Source organism: Uranotaenia lowii, chromosome 3, assembly GCF_029784155.1.
Source record: "Uranotaenia lowii strain MFRU-FL chromosome 3, ASM2978415v1, whole genome shotgun sequence".
Classification (NCBI taxonomy): Eukaryota; Metazoa; Arthropoda; class Insecta; order Diptera; family Culicidae; genus Uranotaenia; species Uranotaenia lowii.
In genome coordinates, this window is record NC_073693.1 from 332860410 (window position 1) to 332883502 (window position 23093).

Here is a 23093-nt window from a genome sequence, read left to right on the forward strand (position 1 = left end):
CTGTGAGTCTATCTATGTGTCATTTCTTAGGACATGACGATTTTGGACACAATTTAACGAAGTTTTGTTTGTATTTTTTTAAGACAGGAAGAGTATTGTTAAATGTGAATGTTTTTGATAAGATAAATGATCATCAAGAATTTCTATTTTCTAAATTATAATTTAAAAAAATTATTATTCGAAACTTCCTAGTGTTTCGATCCAACAACACACGATGGATGATGACGGTACTAAGGAATCCCCATCATCGTCGTCATGAACTATCCTGGTCTGGTAACTGGTATCGTATCGTCGTCGTCGTCGAGTATCATCAGTTGGGTTTGAATAGCCCATAGATTCGCACACATTTTGTCCGCAGCTCGTGTGCGCTCGCTCGTTCGTTTGTTCCGTGATTGTCGTCGTCGTGTTTATTCGTCGGGATCGGGAGTAGCTACGTGAAATTGTGAATTCCTAGCAACGGAAATTTCAACTCCCCCACAATTCGGTCTAAATTTTGTCGTTTCGAACGGTTGAGCGAGCGGTCTTTCGAGCGGTTGCTGGTCAGCTGATTGGTGTTTTTCATTAGTCGTGGAACTTGCCTGAAAACATAATCTTAATTGAAAAACCGGGTATCAACAGATTTCGCACCACATTCTTGGAAGGAGCAAACTTCGGTGTGTTGCAATTTGGATGGGCTATCTAAGGGTTTCAGCTATTCGGAACAAGGGGGAAACATTCTGCACCTGAAGAATCATGACAGTGACGTTACACGTGTTATTGTTGATGTGCTCTGCTGCAGAAGCCGTACAGTGATAGTTTGCACTGAAATTTTGCATAGTGCTTTTAGTTTCTAGATAGGAAATCAAAAGGTCGTACGTCACCAGGATTGATTCTAAGAATTCATCAAACTTCCAATAATTCATTCAAATATGTGATAATCAACAATTTTTATGTGAACGACAGATCAACCTCACAGTACTTAACTGTAAGAGAAGTGTTATTGATATGTGATATTGTTTCGCCGGCGGGAATCGATTGTCTTGTCAATCGTATGTACTCAACAGTTGCCTACATAACATACATCAAGAGGAAGAAAGTCAACAAAAAAAGACTGTGTGTGTTCAGTTTGTTGTTCCGGGATATGACAAGTGATTAACTGCATTCAACGATTGAAACGTTTCGGTCAAGTGCAAATTATATCCTCATCCCAATAAAAATTCAACTGAAATGTTTTAAGTTGAAATGATAAACGAGGGTCATCATTCTGGGAACGTTCTAGGGTATCGTACGACTCAAAACAAATCGAAAAATTCAATCAATTCTTTGAACGAATGTCCACCTTTTTCTATGGCAATGACTAACAAAATTGGCAATCACACGGTCACTTTTTTCCCTCTATAGGAAAATGAATTTCATCTTCTCAAACGGGTGATACATCAAAAAAGCAAAGCCAAAAGTTTAATTTAATTTCTGTTTTATGCGGTCGTAATTGGTTTTATTTCATTTTTTCTCTTCGAAGGAGTGGAAGTACCAAAACGGTTTTAATATTCACTTTCGTTTTGGTCGATTTTAACCGTTTTGAATCCTTTAAATTTCTTATCAAATAATGAAACATATTTTAAACAACTTTTTATTACTTGAAATAAGTTTATGTGAAAATAGTGTAAGACACAAAATTGTTTTCCAAGGTAATCTTTTCATTGAAATTGAGTACTACTTCCAAAAAAAACAGGAAGTTTTGAGGTAGTTTAGCTAATTTAACCAACTCAAGAATATTTGTAACGCCTATTACCTACTAAGTCATGCGAAATTAACTCACAGTTTTTGAGGTATACTCAGAATATAAAATTTTGTCAAGAGAAAATAAAGTACTCTTAGATAAATACGAATATATCGGCATTATATTTTTTTTTTAAATATTGAAAAAATGAAAAATGAAAAATGTTATATTAAAATCATCTACAAACTTCTAAAATTGTCAATCGATTCTGATATATAAGGTTTAGAATTCTTTGTTAAAATTGATATTTAAGGTCCAGGTAAATATTGTTATAGTCAAAAATCTTTCCTTAAACCATCAATAAAACTTAATTTTTTCTGCTTTTTGAATTTATAAATTGGCACCAAAACCACTTGCAGGCTCAGATTCACAGAAAAAAAACAAAAATGATGTTGTTTTTTCAATACAAAATATTCAATTTTCCCATTTACAAACCTAAAATTTCAATTTTACTCATGAAAATGTTTCTTAAAAATTCTGCAAAAAATCATGAATGAGTTTAGAACTAGAATGAAGTTTTTTAGACCCCAGAATTAGAGAAATTCAAAAAATACCTCAAATCGCCTCAGTCTATTCACAACATTTCTAATTTTTTTGTCTCTCAGCAATGAACTATATCGAAGAATATTTCCTTTGGTATATCCTTCTATCATTTCAAATCTTTAATACTCACCGATAAAGCCGCTCAAAAATTCTTTCGATCAATTTTTGACATAACAGCAATTTTTATCATTTGTGATCTTTTTACTGACATTTTTACTTGATTATTGTAATTTTAAAAAAATATTTTTTTTCATATTTGTCATATTTTTGTCATTTCTGTCCTTATCGTCATTTTTTCATTTATGTCATTTTTGTTATTTTTGTCATTTTTGTCGTTTTTATCATTTTTGTAATTTTTGTAATTTTTGTAAATTTTGTAACTTTTGTAATTTTTTAATTTTTGTATTTCTTTTAATTTATGCCATTTTTGTCATTCTTGTCATTTTCGTCATTTTTTTTTTGTCCTTCCTATCAATTTTGTGATTTTTATCATTTTTGTCACTATTGGTCACTTTTGGTCATTTTTGTCATATTTGTCATTTTTGTCATTTATGTCATTAATGTCATTAATGTCATTTTTGTCATTTTTGTCATTTTTGCCATTTTTGTCATTGTTGTCATTTTTGTCATTTTTGTCATTTTTGTCATTTTTGTTATTTTTATTATTTTTGTCATTTTTGTCATTTTTCTCATTTTTGTCATTTTTGTCATTTTTGTCATTTTTGTGATTTTTGTCATTTTTGTCACTTTTGTCATTTTTGTCATTTTTGTCATTTTTGTCATTTTTGTCACTTTTGTCATTTTTGTCATTTTTGTCATTTTTGTCATTTTTGTCATTTTTGTCATTTCTGTCATTTTTGTCATTTTTGTCATTTTTGTCATTTTTGTCATTTTTGTCATTTTTGTCATTTTTGTCATTTTTGTCATTTTTGTCATTTTTGTCATTTTTGTCATTTTTGTCATTTTTGTCATTTTTGTCATTTTTGTCATTTTTGGCGTTTTTGTCATTTTTGTCATTTTTGACATTTTTGTCATTTTTGTCATTTTTGTCATTTTTGTCATTTCTGTCATTTTTGTCATTTTTGTCATTTTTGTCATTTTTGTCATTTTTGTCATTTTTGTCATTTTTGTCATTTTTGTCATTTTTGTCATTTTTGTCATTTTTGTCATTTTTGTAATTTTTGTCATTTTTGTCATTTTTGTCATTTTTGTCATTTTTGGCGTTTTTGTCATTTTTGTCATTTTTGACATTTTTGTCATTTTTGTCATTTTTGTCATCTTTGTCATCTTTGTCATCTTTGTCATTTTTGTCGTTTTTGTCATTTTGGTCATTTGTGTCATTTTTGTCATTTTTGTCATTTTTGTAATTTTTGTCATTTTTGTTGTTTTTGTCATTTTTGTTATTTTGTCATTTTTGTCAATTGTGTCATTTTTGTCATTTTTGTCATTTTTGTCAGTTTTGTCATTTTTGTCATTTTTGTCATTTTTGTCATTTTCGTCATTTTTGTCATTTTTGTCATTTTTGTCATTTTTGTCATTTTTGTCATTTTTGTCATTCTTGTCATTTTTGTCATTTTTGTCATTTTTGACATTTTTGTCATTTTTGTAATTTTTTTTATTTTTATCTGTTACTTTTAATTTGTCGGCCTTAGCGGAGAAAAGTGATGTCCTTTTTAGTAGGGACGCTCATTTTCAACATCTTTCATTTCCATCTAACCTTCTATCCACCTATAAAATTTCATAAGCTTTAGATGTCCCTACTAAAAAGGACATCACTTTTCACCGCTAAGGCCGACAAATTAAAAGTAACATACAAACATTACGGTGGTTAATCTCTTCATTAAAATTAAATAACTTTGGCCAAAAAAGAAAATAAAAACACGACATCATAGCATCGGTGATAGGTCACTATCAGACTATCGACCGTACCGTTTCGCATCCAAACCCCGGATGTAACAAATGCGAAGATAACAAACTGAGAAGACTTATGCATCGATAGATGCGTTTCTGAGTGAAAGGGAGTATATCTGAGCGATCACATGTCATCTTTTTGTTCGTCCGCACTGCAAGTTTTCCCTTGTGGGGCGGACCACGCTTGGCCTACTAATGTGTGGTGGTAGATGCAACTCTATCTGTATCTACTGCTTCATAGTAGTAGGCCCGTGAGGAACAAAAATTTGATATGTGATGATATGCTTCTAAATAAAATTCTACCCGCTCATTTTCAACATCTTTCATTTCCATCTAACCTTCTATCCACCTATAAAATTTCATAAGCTTTAGATGTCCCTACTAAAAAGGACATCACTTTTCACCGCTAAGGCCGACAAATTAAAAGTAACATACAAACATTACGGTGGTTAATCTCTTCATTAAAATTTATTTTTATCATTTTTGTTATTTTTGTCATTTTTGTCATTTTTTGTCATTTTTGTCATTTTTGTCATTTTTGTCATTTTTGTCATTTTTGTCATTTTTGTCGTTTTTGTCATTTTTGTCATTTTTGTCATTTTGATCATTTTTGTCGTTTTGGTCATTTTTGTCATATTTGTCATTTTTGCCATTTTTCACATTTTTTGTCATTTTTGTCATTTTTGTCATTTTCGTCTTTTGATCATTTTTGTTATTTTTGTCAGTTTTGTCATTTTTGTCATTTTTGTCATTTTTGTTATTTTCGTCATTTTTATCATTTTTGTCATTTTTGTCAATTTTGTCAATTTTGTGATTTTTGTCATTTTTGTCATTTTTGTCATTTTTGTCATTTTTGTCATTTTTGTCATTTTTGTCATTTCTGTCATTTCTGTCATTTTTGTCATTTTCGTCATTTTTGTGATTTTTGTGATTTTTGTCATTTTTGTGATTTTTGTCATTTTTGTCATTTTTGTCATTTTTATCATTTTTATCATTTTTGTCATTTTTGTCATTTTTGTTTTTTTTTTGTTTTTTTTTGTCATTTTTGTCATTTTTGTCATTTTTGTCATTTTTGTCATTTTTGTCATTTTTGTCATTTTTTGTCATTTTTGTCATTTTTGTCATTTTTGTCATTCTTGTCATTTTTGTCATTTTTGTCATTTTTGTCATTTTTGTCATTTTTGTCATTTTTGTCATTTTTGTCATTTTTGTCATTTTTGTCATTTTTGTCATTTTTGTCATTTTTGTCATTTTTGTCATTTTTGTCATTTTTGTCATTTTTGTCATTTTTGTCATTTTTGTCATTTTTGTCATTTTTGTCATTTTTGTCATTTTTGTCATTTTTGTCATTTTTGTCATTTTTGTCATTTTTGTCATTTTCGTCATTTTTGTCATTTTTGTCATTTTTGTCATTTTTGTCATTTTTGTCATTTTTGTCATTTTTGTCATTTTTGTTATGTTTGACGTTTTTGTCATTTTTGTTATTGGTGTCATTTTTGTCATTTTTGTCATTTTTGTCACTTTTGTCATTTTTGTCATTTTTGTCATTTTTGTCATTTTTGTCATTTTTGTCATTTTTGTCATTTTTGTTATGTTTGTCGTTTTTGTAATTTTTGTTATTGTTGTCATTTTTGTCATTTTTGTCATTTTTGTCATTTTTGTCATTTTTGTCATTTTTGTCATTTTTGTCATTTTTGTTATGTTTGTCGTTTTTGTCATTTTTGTTATTGTTGTCATTTTTGTCATTTTTGTCATTTTTGTCATTTTTGTCATTTTTGTCATTTTTGTCATTTTTGTCATTTTTGTCATTTTTGTCATTTTTGTCATTTTTGTCATTTTTGTCATTTTTGTCATTTTTGTCATTTTTGTCATTTTTGTCATTTTTGTCATTTTTGTCATTTTTGCAATTTTTGTCATTTTTGTCATTTTTGTCATTTTTGTCATTTTTGTCATTTTTGTCATTTTTATTTTTGTCATTTTTGTCATTTTTGTTATGTTTGTCGTTTTTGTCATTTTTGTTATTGGGGGATTTTTTTTTATTATCTGACGGGTTTGCGCCGGGGGTCTTCAGATTTTCCCCAAAATTGAAAATTTGGTTCATTTTTGCGACTTAAAAACACATGTATTTTTTTCAGATTTCTAACATTTTTATTTTTTGAGTTAGCTTCGGTTAGATTTTTTTGTAAATAAAAAATAACCATTTTTCCAAGCTACATAACTCTGTTGTTTCTTAACGGAAATTATAAAATAGCACATCAAAATGCATTGAAATTTTATCAGCTTTCCAAATAGAATAGTTTAAAAAAATTAAATAATGACCTTCAACATGAAAAGTTGTAAATAAACTTTAAATGGCGTCTAAAAGTACCGTCTGCACCACCGAATATTTTGCAAAAAATACCATTGAATAGCTCAATTTATGATGCAACTTTCATCTGAAGACACCAAAGTGACAACCTAGAAACGATTTTCGTTTATGCTGAAAGTGGTGGTCACAATTTAAAAATATATTCCAAAACAGAAAAAGCTGATTGTCTCGCTTGCTTATTTTTGTATATGGGACTGTTATGAAAGAAGGGGCGGTAGATTGTTGCAGCTTAACTGACTTCATGTTATATCCAAAAATCTAGTAACGTATTCGTTTATACCCAGTTTTGCACCAGGTCACAACAAGTTATGCACATTTTACTGTCATTTTTAGAAGTTTATACGCTAAGTTTTACATCCGTAATTCCCCAGATTTGATTTAAAATGGACGGTGGAACACTGAAGATTCGTGTGTGAGCGATCGAGGTAGCAAAACACTGACGACGAATTATGTTCGTTCTAGTATGGTAAACCTCAAAACTGGGCGAATGTAGAAAACGAATACGGTAAAAGTATCATATTTTCATCATTTTACAGCCTGGGCTGGCCATACTGAGCTCTTTGATTATTTCTACAACATTTGTGCCACTTTCTCATACTTTTTTGATCAATGGGAAAGGATTTTGGTGTCCAGTGCTTAGCTCCCGATATAAAAACTATGTAAAGCACGTCTATATTTCATTTTTTTAATCACATTTTTGTGATCCCAAACACAGGGACTGAACCTTCTACTATTGGCATTGATTATGCTTCACAATGATCTTTGATCGAAAAATTAATAAGTTATATAGTATATGACCAGGTTGTAAAAGCAACATTCCCATTATTAGTTATATGACATAAACAATAAGTTACTCAGAGTTTTGGTTAAAATTAAAAGTCAGTTTTGCTGCAAGCACTCTACAAAGCACGCAAAAGTAGTGTTTTTTACCTGCTTTGGTAAGTTCTATTGTTTCCATGTTGTTAGAAGTGCTTGCTATCTCCATATGTGAGTGCAGTTGTTCCACCATTGTTTGTTTTCGATGCAAAAAAAGAGATTTATTGTCATTATTTCTTTCATAACTCTTCAAGGTGTTAATGGCCCACTTTGGTGTCTTCAGATGAAAGTTGCATCATGAATCGAGCTATACAATGGTATTTTTCGCAAAATATTCGGTGGTGCAGACGGTACTTTTAGACGCCATTTAAAGTTTATTTACAACTTTTCATGTTGAAGGTCATTATTTAATTTTTTTAAACTATTCTATTTGGAAAGCTGATAAAATTTCAATGCATTTTGATGTGCTATTTTATAATTTCCGTTGAGAAACAACAGAGTTATGTAGCTTGGAAAAAATGGTTATTTTTTATTTACAAAAAAATCTAACCGAAGCTAACTCAAAAAATAAAAATGTTAGAAATCTGAAAAAATACATGTGTTTTTAAGTCGCAAAAATGAACCAAATTTTCAATTTTGGGGAAAATCTGAAGACCCCCGGCTCAAATTGTCAGATAATAAAAAAAAATTCCCCATTGGTGTCATTTTTGTCATTTTTGTCATTTTTGTCACTTTTGTCATTTTTGTCATTTTTGTCATTTTTGTCATTTTTGTCATTTTTGTCATTTTTGTCATTTTTGTCATTTTTGTCATTTTTGTCATTTTTGTCATTTTTGTCATTTTTGTCATTTTTGTCATTTTTGTCATTTTTGTCATTTTTGTCATTTTTGTCATTTTTGTCATTTTTGTCATTTTTGTCATTTTTGTCATTTTTGTCATTTTTGTCATTTTTGTCATTTTTGTCATTTTTGTCATTTTTGTCATTTTTGTCATTTTTGTCATTTTTGTCATTTTTGTCATTTTTGTCATTTTTGTCATTTTTGTCATTTTTGTCATTTTTATTTTTGTCATTTTTGTCATTTTTGTCATTTTTGTCATTTTTGTTATGTTTGTCGTTTTTGTCATTTTTGTTATTGGTGTCATTTTTGTCATTTTTGTCACTTTTGTCATTTTTGTCATTTTTGTCATTTTTGTCATTTTTGTTATGTTTGTCGTTTTTGTCATTTTTGTTATTGTTGTCATTTATGTCATTTTTGTCATTTTTGTCATTTTTGTCATTTTTGCCATTTTTGTCGTTTTTGTCATTTTTGTCATTTTTGTCATTTTTGTTACTTTTGTCATTTTTGTCATTTTTGTCACTATTGTCATTTTTGTCATTTTTTTCATTTTTGTCGTTTTTGACATTTTTGTCATGTTTGTCATTTTTGTCATTTTTGTCATTGTTGTCATTTTTGTCATTTTTGTCATTTTTGCCATTTTTGTCATTTTTGTCATTTTTGTCATTTTTGTCATTTTTGTCTTTTTTGTCTTTTTTGTCATTTTTGTCATTTTTGTCATTTTTGTCATTTTTGTCATTTTTGTCATTTTTGTCATTTTTGTCATTTTTGTCATTTTTGTCATTTTTGTCATTTTTGTCATTTTTGTCATTTTTGTCATTTTTGTCATTTTTGTCATTTTAGACATTTTTTTTTTCTTTTTTTGTCATTTTTTTCATTTTTGTGATATTGTTATTTTTGTCATTTTGTCATTTTTGTCATATTGTTTGTCATTTTTTCATCTTTGTCATTTTCGAAATTTTTTTAAATTTTGTTTTTTTTTTTATCATTTACTAGCTGACCCGGTGTGCTTTGCTACACCTTTCAAAATCAAATGATATTTTCAAAAATTATTCAAATTTTTATTGTTTTATTGGCATTATTTTAAATCAAATTATAACATCATTCATTAGCAACCGCTACAAAATGAGAGCTGCAGTTGGAGTTACAAATTGCAACACAAAGATAACTTAAACAAATATTCTAAATCTTGCTCTATAAATTTATGTTAAAGATCTGATAATTTGAATCTGTCTGGAGGGCTCAAATTAATCGTACGCAAACAATCTTACTTATAAAATATGGTTGTTTTTTCTTAATATATTCTGGATTTATGCTGAAAAACTGAACGGAGATCGTGATTTTTAATAATCAATCATACCTAATTTTTTCGTTCCCAAAATCCTCATATATCAAATATAGTTCCATGGGTGATCATTTTTTAAGCTTTACAACAAAATTTATATGAAGCCTCCTCCTTTCTTCCCCTCTCTACACTGTAAATCGTAAGGATCTATAACAATCGTAGAAACATATCTCGTAACCAAGTACCTTTCCTTGCCATATTTGTTTCCATTTATTGGCTTCGTTAGCATAAATTGAGAACTTATGCTAACACTATTGTTATGGGCTAACCCCCCTCCTCATATGTACCTACTCACTGAAAGGAGGATGGTGTGTCAGATAATCATAGAATCATACCAAAATGATTTTCCATGTTAAGTTTTGTCCATTTCTCGGATTTTGTAAAAAAAAGTTAAATATAAGCCTCCTCTTCCCTTCCTATATTCCCAATTCTATCCTCCTACTGCAAGAAAAGAATTGTTTTACAAAGAAAAAGCATTTTTCATACTCAATCATACTCAAATAGAACATGTCACGTTCCCAAATACCCGCCCATGCCAAATTTGGTTCCATTTGTTTTATTAGTTTTTGAGTTATGAAAAAAAAAATGAAAGAGGCCTCCTCCCCCTTTCAACTGGAAAGAGGGAGGGGTCTCAAATAATCATTGAAATATTTTTCGTTTCAAAATACCTTCCCATGCCAAATTTGGTTCCAATATCTTGATTAGTTTTCGAGTTATATGAAAAATTGTAATGTAGCCCCCCTCCCCCCTTCCTATCACCCCACTGGGAGGAGAGAGGGGTACCTTATATTCATAGAAATACTCCCCGTCCCCAAATAACACCCCATGTCAAATTTGATACCATTTGCTTGATTGGATCTCGAGTTATGCAAAAAATTGTCTTTTGTTTGGGAGGCCCCTCCCCCCCCTTACTGTTAGGGGGAGGGGTCCCAAACCATAATAGGAACCTTCCTCGGCCTCCAATACCCCTGTCTGCCAAGTTTCACGTAAATCGGTTCAGTAGTTTCTGAGTCTATAGGGAACAGACAGACAGACAGACAGACAGACAGACAAACAGACAGACAGAAATTCATTTTTATATATATAGATTGTCATTTATGTCAGTTTTATTCTTTTTAATTATATTATCTTTTCATTTTTGTAATATTTTTTCATTCTTGTCATTTCAGTCCTTTTTGTCATTTTTTATAATTTTTGTGATATTTATATTTTTTGTAATATTAAATTGCGACCCAGAGATGGGTCTTGACTCAAACATTCAGTCAGCGAAACTTTTTTTGTAAACAAATGAATCCAACTTAGATGAAATTTCAGGGACTAGATAAGAGAAAATCGATGTTGAAAAACATGCGAAAAAAAAATTCGCCTTGTCTCCCGGTGAGACTTGAACCCACATCTTGCGCCTCTCCGGGGCCCATGTATCAACATTCTACTACAGGAGACCAACCTGGCGTATGAATATTATACTGGTTGAGTGTCGATGTCTATCGGAATGAAGGGAATAGTTCTCCCATGTGATCATAATCATTTTTCTTGGTCTATTTCTATTCCCATCATTTCATCTTACGGTAGTTGGAATCAAGTTTGGACATTTTTAAGCACGGCAAGATTTGCATTGCCTTCTCATATCCTGCACGGGTTGTCAGTTATGATGAGAAATGATGCGTTTGCCGTATTTGGATATCCAGCCAATTTCGGTGTTTGGCACCGCCTTATTTCTATTATTAAATTGCGACCCAGAGATGGGTCTTGACTCAAACATTCAGTCAGCGAAACTTTTCTCTACAAAAAAAAATATATTTTTTGTTTTTTTTTTATTTTTATATTTTTGTAATTTTTGTTATTTTTGTAATTTTTGTAATTTTGTTAATTTGTCATGTTTGTAATATTTGTCATTTTTGTCATTTTGGTCACTTTTGTTATTTTTTTCATTTTTGTCATTTTTGTCTTTTTGTCATTTTCGTGATTTTTGTCATTTTTGTCATATTTTTCTTTTAAATGGTATTTTTGTAATATTTTTTTCATTCGTGTCAATTCTGTCCTTTTAGTCATTTTTTATAATTTTTGTGATTTTTGTATTTTTTTAAATTTTGGTCATTTTTGTTATTTTTGTCCTTTTTGTCATTTCTGTCACATTTGTCATTTCTTTTAATTTTTTTTCTTTTTGTAATTATTTTCACAGACAACTTCCCGCTATTACTAAAACTTAGAGGAACTTTTAAAGAATTGAAGATAGAACTCTGAAAATTTTCACAAAAGAATCTAGCCGATCTGTTGGGTCTCCCTTCATTGAGATCACAAATGATGAATTACTAATACCTTTTAAAAAAACCTAAGCTAAAAAATTAGAATTCCCTCCACGTGATACACTCTCTAAACCGTAAACCACCGTGACTGGCTGACCAAACTCAGTGAACCATATTTTGATGTGCCAATCAGTAGTGCCACAAACGCCAGGCCAGGGCGCTCGCTCATTTGACTCTAACTAACATCATCAACAAGAGCATCCACCAAACCATCAACCTGTATCCTAATAACGAACGCTAGCACGAAATCAGCGGTGGTGATGCAATGATTCCCATATAGAATGGTATCGGTCCAGCTTCTTCCTCGAAAATAACAATTAATCATCCCCAGTTTGTATACAATGAACCGGGATCGCCAACGTGGGTGCATTTTTTCACGGGATTTGTTTCCGATGGAGTCATCGGGATTTGCTGACTCGATTTTTTCGCCACCCTCTCGTGGGACGTCCACTTCCCGGCAATGTTATTCAAACCGTGTGGAGCACATCTCTCAGATTTCCCCTTTTTTTCCCCTCGTTTTGACAGATTTAAGCTTTTTTTTCAGATTTAAGCTTTCGTCTCCTATGCTCTCAAGGCAAAAAAAGCTTAAATCTGAGGAAAAAAGCTTAAAAACGAGATTCACGAGCACATATTTAAAAGATGTTTGTCACACGATACATAGACAAATCGTGTAGCGTTGCAGGGATCTGGGGACGTCACTCTTTCTCAGCTTCTCTACCTCTTTGAAGTAGGTATGTGGCACCTTTGTTACTGTATGTATGATGAAAAAGGGTGGCTTCATATCCAGTCAATCAGACAGCATATTTTCCGAGCGCTGAGTTAGCCATTATATTGGAGGATGCTGGTTCTTGTGCAAGGTTTTGGAGAATTAATCTTTTCGTGACCTAGGTCAAAAAACTATGATTTAGGTACTTTATTTATTAGCCAATCGAAACGCTGACAGGAAAAATTGATATGGATTACATACTGATATTGCTTAGTTCTTGTAACATATCTTTGGAAAATTCTCAACAAAAATCGTTACACTCAGCCAAAAGTAAAATTGAAACCATCAATGTTCAACCTATGATCTATGTAGAACTAAGTTTCCCAATCAAAGTAAGAGCCCTCCTAACTTTATCCGCACCGTCTAAAGTATAACTAAAACCTAAAAATACGGTATACTAGTAAGGTACATATATTTCAACCCAAGTCATCGACCAACTTTCGATATACCACTTGGCCACGAAATGTGAAAATCCCGCGCCATAATACGCGGTGCTATCTCATTAGTCACGTGTCTAAATTTTGACCCTGGTACTTAAATACACACATGTTCCTTTGGTAGACTACTAGCTACTGAGAGTTCATAACACAACCCACAGTATGGAGAAAAAATATCCGCTGGATGCGAATGAAAATTGAAGTGCCTCCCCCACAAAGATGTGGGTTGGAAAAACTAAGGTTAAAACAGCGGAGCAAAACAACAAACGATAATCTTAGCGCTGCACTGGCTGTAAAAGCACTGGATATAGGAAAAAGGATAGCAAAGGCAGAACATGTTATTTCTCTATTGGAAGCGCAAAATTGGAACTATAAAAAGATCCCGTTGACAGTTGGGAGGAGTGTTTTGGCACTGGCAGCCTGGAAAGAGTTGGTGCCTCTTTTCCTCGCCGGTTGCATTGTAAATAAAATGTGCATTTCAATTGGCGGATAAAAGGCTACGACTGCCTTGAGCTTCATTTAACAAGATTAGCGCTGCTTGAAACTCTGAACAGCCCGATCTGCATGCGGATTTGGTATCCCTTTACAGATACTCGTTTTTTAATCAGTTTTAGTTTTAAATTTCACACTCCATTAGTCAGTGAGCCATTTGTAACAAAATTTTAAATCATAACAATCATAATAATACTGACTTGCATGAAAAAACCTCTCTCAGAGAATCTCTTGTGTTTGAAAAGTTTTATATATTCAAAAAAAATCAGTATTTTTTTTTCATGAAAGGCATTGTTAAAAGTTCTTAAAAACTTTGAAATACTGGCGACCTCCTTATTTATTTTTTTTATTTTCGTAGTAGGGGAAAAGTTCATATAACGCCCCATGTGGCTAATACGCGCCACTCTTGTTTTGAAGAATCTGACACATTTTAAGCCTGCAAAATATTACCAATTTGTTTTAAATGCTGTGATTGGTCATGGCAAGTATGAATTTTTCCTTAAAATGCCCCTGTGTCATGATAATTTAACAATTTAGGTTTTTCTTCATTTTGATCTAAATTTTAAAACACTTTTAATAAGGTGTCACCAAGCAGAGAAAAACGAATAAGACAATATTTTCTGACACATCGATAGAAGAGAATCTAAATTATGATTTTATGCTAAAAAATCATACTGAACTCGCTAAGGTATGCTTTTCATGGGTATGTTCTATCACGGCCCATGCGCTCTTTATAACGCGCCAATCGTAGTAGGCTGAAAATAGCATTAATTTTTCAAAAAGGCCAATTTCCATTGAAAATGAACAAAAAGTTCAAAGCCATATTTTGAGCGTTAATTCAGCCCAAAAAATCTATTTTTCATTTTTTGTTAAATTTCTATTAGTCCATTTTGATTTTCTTTTCAGTAAAAGTGTCTGTATGTATTGGTGTGTTTTCGGTCTTCGGCTGCTCTCGGGTGTGTTCGGCTGCTAGGCGCGTATTGAATACACAGCGGCGCGTATTCGCAACACAGTTTCGTTCTGTGGCTTTGAATATGGTTTTTAAAAATCATGTTTTTGGAGAAACTATAGCAATTTGAGTAATGAAAAATCATAGGAATTTGTAGAAAACACTTTTCTTCAACGATTACACCCATTTTTAACACAATTTGTACGTGGAATACACAGAAAATCAGCGATTCGCTTAGGTGGCGCATAATAGGGCATGTTCCCCTATTCCGTCACACGACAAACATAACTTGACGAACATAATTCCTAAAATTCACTCGGTCCATGGCAACCGTTCTCCAATTTCTCGGGCACCCCACGTTCGCCAGATCACGCTCCACTTGGTCTAACCACCTCGCTCGTTGCGCCTCCGCTCGTCTTGTTCCTACCGGATTCGTAGCGAACACCTGTTTTGCAGGACAGTCGTCCGGCATTCTCGCAACATGTCCCGCCCAGCGTATTCGGCTAGCCTTCACCACCTTCTGGATACTGAGTTTGCCGTAGAGTAGCGCGAGCTCGTGGTTCATTCTTCGCCTCCACACTCCGTTCTCCTGCACGCCGCCAAAAATGGTGCTTAACACTCGTCGCTCGAATACTCGAGGTCCTCGAGCAATATCAAACAACCGGTCTAATGAGCGTCATATACAGGTTACACTTCGTGCGATGGCTAAGTCTTCTCGACAGCAGTTGCTTGTGGAGTTCATATTAGGCACGACTTTCGCTGATAATTCGCCGCTGGATCTCACGGCTGGTGTCACTGTCTGCGGTGACCAGTGAGCCGAGATAGACAAAGTCTTCGACTATCTCCAGCTCGTCGCCGTCGATCGTGACCTTGTTATAACTGGACAAGGGGTTCGGTCGTTCTCGGATCCGCAGGCCAGCATTTACTTCGTCTTGGACGTATTAATCATCAACCCAATCCTTCCTGCTTCGCGTTTCAGTTTGCGATAGATCTCCTCCACCGCCGCTCCATGATCTGCTGACTATACCGATGTCGTCGGCAAAGGATAGACCATCGCCTTGTCGAAGCCCCTTGCGTGATTCGAATGAACTCGAAAATTCACCCGATACCCCGAAACCCCGAAAGTGTTGTGTGCACTGCGTTCCATCCATGCGGAAAAGCCGTTCTCGTCCATGACTTTCCATAGCTCGTTACGGTCGATCGTGTCGTATGCGGCTTTGAAGTCGATGAGTGAGATGGTGCCTAGGGACTTGGGGTTCACGGCATTTTTGGAGGATTTGCCTTAATGTGAAGATCTGGTCCGTCGTTGACCGTCCCTCCATGAAGCTGGCCTGGTGACTTCCCACGAATCTGTTTGCTTGTGGCGTTTGGCGGCGTAGTAGGATTCGTCCGGTACATGTTATGTGTCCCAGATCCGGACCATGAACCGGTGTAGGCAATTGGCCAACTTGTCCGGGCCCATTTTGATAAGTTCAGCTGCGATGCCATCCTTCCCAGCCGACTTGTTGCTATTCAGCTGACGAATGGCTTCCTTAACTTCATTCATCGTTGGGAGTGACTCCTCTACGTTGTTGGCTACGCCGGCGATGTACCTTCCGAACACCTGAACGGCGCACATGCAGGAGATCAAGACGGTGGGAGTTGGTTTAGGTGTTCATCGAAGTGCTGCATCCACCTTTTGATCACTTCACGATTGTCCGTCAGGATGAAAATTATTTTTTTTACAAACCGAAACTACTTTAAAAAAAACTGATATTAGTTGCATTTGAATGTTTATTGTTGATTTATTTACGTGGTTATAAATAATTTACATATCTCTTTTTAACTTGTATTTGATAGAATGTTAATAATTAAGTAATAGTGTTATGTTCTTAAATATGCCCCGTTTGTTTTCTCACGAAATAATAATATGGTGAATTTTATCTAATTCGGGATTTCTGTATCGGTCGATGCATTTTTATATAGATTGAAATAGTGTTAAAGTAATGCAATTGGTGTTTTGATGTGCTGGACAGATCGTCTCTTGGCGAAGCCTAATAGTAACGTATTAAGGTAAACGCAAGCAAATAACTGGCAGTTGACATTTTGTTTGTAAGGAAGTCGAACCATTTAGTGATATTGAGAATATTTATTTGAATGCAACCAGTTTCAAGATGACCGGAATCAAGAAGAATTGGATGACAGCACCCCTCACTTTTGGTTTGTTGGAGTTTGGTGAGATCGTTTCTTTTTGAAAATTATTTTTACTATTCATTGTCATATTTGTATTACACTTCTACTCATTCATCCTATTTGCCGAATAGGATTTCCCATAAAAAATTACCTTTCCCCACCTTTCTGAATTCAACACCCTGGGTCGTATGAGTTCTCTGCACCTGAAAAGTTAATTTTGTTGTATCAGATAATCCCCATTATGATTACATTGACTTGTCGCGGTGTGCATAAAGGTACCACACTTATTTTTAAAATCAACACTTGAAATGAGTGTTGCATCCAGACACTCATTTTGGCATCTTGTGTTGGTTTTAATTATGAGCTGTACCTTGTGTATCAGCCAATGCAAGATGTGTGTAGTCACCCAATGCTATGCTATGCTATGCTATGCTATGCTTCACGATTGTCCGTCAGGATGCCCCCGTCCTTATCCCGGCACATTTCAGCTTGCGCCACGAAGCCTGCAGCCCGATGCAGCTGCTCCAGCTCCTCTAACAAATCCAGATCCAAAAAATGACACAGATTTTCATTCTATGCCATGTGGTCTGCCCATGGTACATATTTAGGTCTCCAATTATGCTCACAAAGTCGAATTTCAATCTTACCATGCTAACGTACAGGCTTTTTATTGTGTAGAGGTCTTCCAGTTCTCCAGCAAACAGCCTCACCACTCCAAAAATGTTAGTCCGTCTGATACTAGGCCATTGATGTGGTCCTTGGAGGTCAATCCGGATTCCAGTTTAACGCCCAAATCTAATACGCTGAAAATTTTGCTTATGTCTTCTTCACATAGAGCAGTGGTCGGCAATTTTTTGAGTCGGAAGAGCCAAAACCCTCATATTTTCAAAATTTTGGAGTTTGAAAGAGCCTCATTAAAGATTTAAAAAAGTTTTAAGTGAATATAAAGCTTAAATGAATACTTTGCATGATGTTAATGCGAAAGATTTGAACTTATTTACGAAAGCAGATTGTTTATAAAGTCATCTGCAAAGAAAAGCTTTTAAATTACTAAGGAGATTTTTTTTTATACTAAAAAGCTTTCTTAAGACATTCTCTAGATTTAGTAAATCCTTTCCAAAATCTAGAAGTATGAGGGAAAAATCAACTGAAATTTATGTAGTCGAAAATTTTAATCTTTAAAAGTTATGCTCCTGTCAACTGGTAGAATTTAAAAAAATCATGACATCAAGTGAACGTGTCTTCAGAATTTTATGCATCTGGAAATTTCAAAAATCTCATTTCATGTCACATGTGATTCTTTAGTATTGTGCGTCCAATTCAATGATAAATACAATTTGATACATTGTATATTATTCATCAATGCTTGTTAAAGCTTAGTTTGTTGGAATAAAATGTTGTTTGACCAGTATTAATCTCTAATAATGATGAAATTATGAAGCCTTGATGTAAAAATCGTGACAAAACATAAAGAAACAGTACATTTGATCTGGCAAAAATCAGTTCAAGAATATTTTTAAAGTTTCAAAAAAAAAAAAAAAAATCAACGATGATTAATTCTCAATCGAAAATGAATAATAAAAAAACCGTTACTACAAATTTGTTCGAAATTTGTGTGCATATTGGCTGCACGCATCATACTTGAAATTTTCAATATCTATTTATGTTCAAAGACTCAAAGGTTTATATTTTTTTTTCAATACATATTATTAAATTATGAAATAAAATTGCTTCAGGGCGAAAATGACAATTTAGTTATTGAAAACAGATATTTAACCTGTAGTGAAATTTTCAAATAGTTTTTCCGAATTGTAATTACCATTCATTCTCAATGCTGATTCGAGTTTGGAAAGCTGCCAAACTTTATTTTGTAATTCTCAATCCTTAGTTATGGAATTTTGTATTTCAATTTCATGTAGACTATTGACTATTGACTTTTTTTAATCCGTTATTTATTAAACAGGCTTTCCAGAACTTTTCTATAAGTATCCAGGCCGGGCGAATCCGGGCATAGAGTTTCTTTATTTAAAACTCAAACCCGGTTAACATCCGGGCAAATCCAGCCAAAATGAACGTATTTTTCGAAAAAGACAAGAAAAAGCTGAAATATGAACACACGAAAAATGATTTTCTTTACCAAGGCACATCAGAGGCGTTCAAATCTTATTTAACAAAAAATGCATTCGAATTTATTTTGTGAAATAAGTGGAAAATTTGAAATTTCATAACAAATTGTGATTAATCCTGGAATAAACCGGGTTTTTTCCATGATATATGGGCAACCAGACCGGACCTGGCATCATCAATTTTTTTTCTTTGAAAATCTGGGCAATCCCCGGATGAAGCGGTAAACTGGAACTGGCCGTAAGAACGGGGGGCGTTTTTGGAGTTAAACCTTCTCCCATGAGGGTCCAAGAAAAGAGGGCGAGGTTTTTTACTCAACACTCAATTTTTGGTTCTCGATAAAATTTTGATGATTGAGTAAGGTTATTCAAGTAACAAACTTGACTTTGAGTTTTAGCATCAGTTCAAAATCAAGTCAAGTCGACTTACACTAATCCCAGGTTCAGAATTCAGCAATAGTTTCTTAAAATTTTCTCACTTGTTGATTGAAACTCAGTTCTTTATATTGAATTTTAAATGAGAGTAAATTCATTCCAGCAATTTTGGTTTCAAACTGTCAAAATCATAATTGTACTTTTGTCTTTATATTTTGTTTTCTGTATTGAGCTTAAGATTTTTGATTTGAAATTTGAATAATTATCGGAAACTTTTGATAGAAAGATAAAGTTTGGAAAATCTTGGTTCATACAAAATTTGATCCATCAATTTCACAATGCATATGCGTTTTCCAAATGAAAAAGGTTTGCTTTCAGAATTTGGAAAAAAGAATATTAGAAACCGTCCTGAGTATTTGTTTTATTTAAGGATTCAAAATCCTTGAACTTGATTCTTATGCTAAATTCAGGTATAGCCAAGCTTTAAAATGGCCATCCAGAACTGAAAACTCGGAACCAGATCTTAATTCGTAACTCATATTAAAATTCAGATTCGCAAGTCGGATGAAAAAAAAATATAATTATAGATTCATACTTGAGGGCACTGGAATATTTTTCACATCTTTATTCATTTTTTCATTCTGAATTTGAATTAAGATTTAGAAAGTGTATTGAAATTCGGAAACAGATTCAAAGTTCAATTTTTGAATGGAGGTTCAAAATTTGGATTAAGAAATAATATTGAAAATTCAATTTCCGATTTAGATGGTAAATTCAGTTTAATATCATTGATTGGTAACGAATTTCAAAATTTCAGCTGAAGATCACAAATATAAAGCAAAACTTGATTTTAGTCGTAAGTTTGTTTTATGAAAAAAAACTGATTTTCTATTCATGAAAATGAAGAATGTTTGCTGATAAAGAAACATGTATCTTATCTTCACGAGGAAAAATCTGCAGGAAATTTCATATTCCTCGGTGTTTTGATTCCTTTATTTTCAAATCGCAACTTCTTAGATAGTGAAATTTCGAACTCAAATTTTGAATTAAGATTTGCAAGAAACAGACGCGAAAAGCAAAATTTTTATTTTTACATTAGCTTAAAATTTTTTTATATTTTTCCCATCGATGATTGAATCGAAATGGTTGATTAATTATACAAAATTTTTGGAAATTTCAACTGATTAATTTTCATAGAAGGCTAAAAGTAATTATAAGTGCTTAAAATATAAAATTTGTTGAGGGCTACGTTGGCTAGAGTCTGTCCAAGAACTGATTTTTTGTAAATGATAAACTTTGATTTTCCTGTGTTTGTGTTCGAATGAACGTTTAGAAATAAATAATCTGATGATAATATAATTTTGTTGTTTTAAAACAACATTTATTCTTTGCATTTACTGTTAATGGTAAACTAATTCTTGATATCTATACTGATGCTTCAAAAACAGTAAAAAGTAAAGAAATTGTAAAATTAGGCTTCTAAAAATGCTATTTTGCCATTTGATCCTTCCCGCTTGTTCCTACAGCGGATGTTATTTTAAAATTCTTTTCTGAACCTATGAAAATCCGTGTGCCAGGTCTTAAGACTTCATTATCTTTTCAACATGATTTATGAATATTTTATTCAAAAATGTATATAATATTGGCGCAGTTAATTAAAGAGCCGCAGCTTTACATCAAAAGAGCCGCATGTGGCCCGCGAGCCGCAGGTTGCCGACCTATGACCTAGAGAGTAAGTATACTGGATCGGTGTGAAGCTTCTCGTGAAAGATATGACTGCACATTTTGAGCCCTTTAGTTTCGGTTTTATTCTGGTCGTAAAACCTGTGAACGCATTCAAATCACGTTAAAGTTTTTCGCAACCATCAATTCTTCCAACAGGCATGAATAATTTTACATCATAGATAGGCACAAATGCGTCCGAGAGCACTTCTGGTAAACTGTTCATCAATAGAATGAAGAGGAGGGGCCCCAAGTGACTACCTTGAGGAACTCCTGAAGACTCTTTACATAGTTCCGAACTAATGGAATTTACAGATACCTCCGATACATATTTTTTAAAACGCTTTCAAGATTTCATCGATTCCTTCTAAGTCAAAGGCTTTTGACATGTCAGTGCAAATGCAGTCCACTTGATATCCCTTAACCATTTAATCCAATATACGGGCAGTGAACTCACACAGTTTCGTTACCACTGACCTTTTCTTAAGGAAACCGTGTTGACAAGGCAAAATCCTGTGTTCGATTATGGAATACTAGCTGAGCGGTGTGCTTTGCTACACCTTCCAAAATAAATAAAGTTTTCTAAAACTTATTAAAACTTTAAATTATTATCTGGGCATTTTTTTAACCTTGTAATGTATGACTTTTCTTTAAAATGAGAATAGCAATTAATTCGAATAACACCTGTGCCTTTATTTTGAGTCTTATAACCAACTATACCATTGAAATAAAACGTCACATGCCACATTTGGCTCCATTTGTTGAATAAGAGTTTTCGAGTCATGTCAAATAAACTATGAATAAAACCTCCCTCTTCGTCCTGAAAAGGGAGGGTTTCTAATTATTCGTACACATACAACCTCTCTAATAAAATTTAGTCCTTTTTTGACATGTTCTCGAATTATGCCAAAAAACTGGAAAGGGAGTTTCCTCTGTCCTCCCCATCCCCCCGTGCTGGAAGGAGGTCAGGGTCCCGAAATATCATACCTATTTCTGTCGTACCCGAAAACCGTCTCATATAAAATTTAGTTCCACAAAATTTATCTGCAAGACGCAAGGGTCTAAAACAATCGTAGAAACTTATCTCATACCCAAATACCTTTCCATTCTATATTTGATTCCATTTGCTGGCTTTATTAGCATAAAACAAGCCCCTTTCCTATGTAACTACTGACGATGGAAGGATGGTGTCTCGAGTAATCATACCGAAATAATTTCCCATGTCATTTTTTTTTTCCATTTCTTAGATAAATTTTCGGGTTATGCAAAAAAATGTATGGAAGCCTTTCTTCTCCCTTCCTATATCGTCAATACTATGCTCCTACTGCAAGAAAGAAATGGTTTCAAATAATCATAGAAATATTCCCATCCCATGAGAAATTTTGTTCCATTTGCTTGGTCAGTCGAGTTATGCAAAAACATGTAAAAGAGACTCATTTCCCTTTTCCATCTCTCCATTGGATGAAGGGGTGATTACTAGACCGCTGTAAGTTTTGTATGGAAATTTTAAATTCTTACATTTTTACAACTCCCATAACTTTTTTTAGTTGTTTTTGCTGCCAGAAATAGCAATAAAAATTTAGAAAGCGATCCATTCAATCCTGAATTCGCGCAACAAGTTTCAATTTTCTATGGAAATTTTTATGGAAAAAAAAATTTTTTTTATTCAAAAATCGCCAGAGATGTACTGAAAGTTCCAAAAAATTTGGATGAAAAATATTCCTTGATTCTTGTGGTACAATTCATGTGAACAAAGCACAAACCTAACTTGTACCCCAGAATAGTTATTCAATGTTATACAAAAAAAAATTCAATTTTTTTTGCGTTTTTGTATGCTTATTTGAAGCTGGATTTGAACCGTAGGAGGATTTGAACCGTAGGATGAAAATAAAAAATCACAAAAAACTGCTTTGCATTGTCAGAGAATTTATTAATGTATATAACTTTTGCAAAAACCTTTCATGCAATTATTAAAAGCTCTAGCAAGCAAAATCTGCCATTTTTAAAAACTTTCAATGGATTCAGATTATTTATTTTGAAATGGCTATAGCTTTTTTCATGAAAATGAAGCTAGTCAAAACCAAAAAATCAAAGACCGACTTCATTTCAAGCTTATTTGAATTTTCTGGATGATTGAATTTGCAAAAATTTCTTCTTCCATACAAAATTAAAA

General features: G+C 33.0%; 1 protein-coding gene across 2 annotated transcripts in view; it reads left to right on the forward strand.

Annotated features, from left to right (window-relative positions):
• Positions 1 to 23093, forward strand: part of LOC129756671 (GATA zinc finger domain-containing protein 10-like) — a 101307-nt gene that overhangs the window by 39276 nt on the left and 38938 nt on the right. Inside the window, exon 1 of one of the 2 annotated variants that reach the window (XM_055753599.1) lies at positions 330 to 653. The exons of the other annotated variant lie outside the window; for it this stretch is intronic. The gene's annotated coding sequence lies outside the window, so the exon portion shown is untranslated. Of the gene's footprint in view, positions 1 to 329; positions 654 to 23093 lie in introns of those variants that run through there. 2 annotated transcript variants of the gene reach the window in all.